Source organism: Rattus norvegicus, chromosome 19 (assembly GCF_036323735.1).
Source record: "Rattus norvegicus strain BN/NHsdMcwi chromosome 19, GRCr8, whole genome shotgun sequence".
Taxonomy (NCBI): Eukaryota; Metazoa; Chordata; class Mammalia; order Rodentia; family Muridae; genus Rattus; species Rattus norvegicus.
The window spans coordinates 29,411,576-29,412,358 of NC_086037.1; the positions used below are offsets into that span (position 1 = coordinate 29,411,576).

At 44.7% G+C, this 783-nt stretch overlaps 1 non-coding gene across 1 annotated transcript; it reads right to left on the minus strand.

Moving 5' to 3' along the window:
- Positions 1 to 227: 227 nt before the first annotated feature.
- On the minus strand, positions 228 to 334 carry LOC134483708 (U6 spliceosomal RNA). Its single transcript, XR_010060592.1, has one exon. It is a non-coding gene; the product is annotated as a U6 spliceosomal RNA (small nuclear RNA).
- Between the last annotated feature and the right edge of the window lie 449 nt (positions 335 to 783).

Sequence of the window (783 nt, forward strand, 5' to 3'; positions counted from 1 at the left end):
AGGCTTCTTGTATCCCTATGGGTATCTCTTTTTTTAGGTTAGGGAAGTTTTCTTCTATGATTTTGTTGAAGATATTTACTGGTCCTTTGAGCAGGGAGTATTCACTCTCTTCTATACCTATTAACCTTAGGTTTGATCTTCTCATTGAGTCCTGGATTTCCTGTATGTTTTGGACCAGTAGCTTTTTCCGCTTTGCATTATCTTTGACAGTTGAGTCAATTATTTCTAAAAATATGGAACGCTTCACCAATTTGCGTGTCATCCTTGCGCAGGGGCCATGCTAATCTTCTCTGTATCGTTCCAATTTTAGTATATGTGCTGCTGAAGCGAGCACCAGGATAGACATTCTTTATCAGCAGGTCTCAGGGTAGAACTGGATATGTGACCCTGTTCTACAGCACTGTCCAGAGTGGTAAATGCAGCTTCTGAAGAGGAATGCAGGCCTTGCCTCTAGACCTCCACCTTCCAGGCCTGTCTGGAGAGCCTGATGCCCTGGCAAAAGAGACTCCTTCTCTCCAGAGGAGCACTGCAGTCAAATGACATATCAGTGATGAAAACTATCAGTCCCCAAAGGCATGCCACTGAGCCTAGATAGCCTCAGTCATGCACCTCTGCCCATCCCCAGTTCCTCGTGTCAATAACTCAACCCTTTCATGAACTAGATGGCAATACTTGAGGCAGGATGATCAGTAGTTTACTGACCAATCTGGGCTCTATGAAACGTTCTCCCTGAAATCAGAGCCAGCAGGAAATTCAGTATGAAAGCTCTTTGTAGCCAAGCTC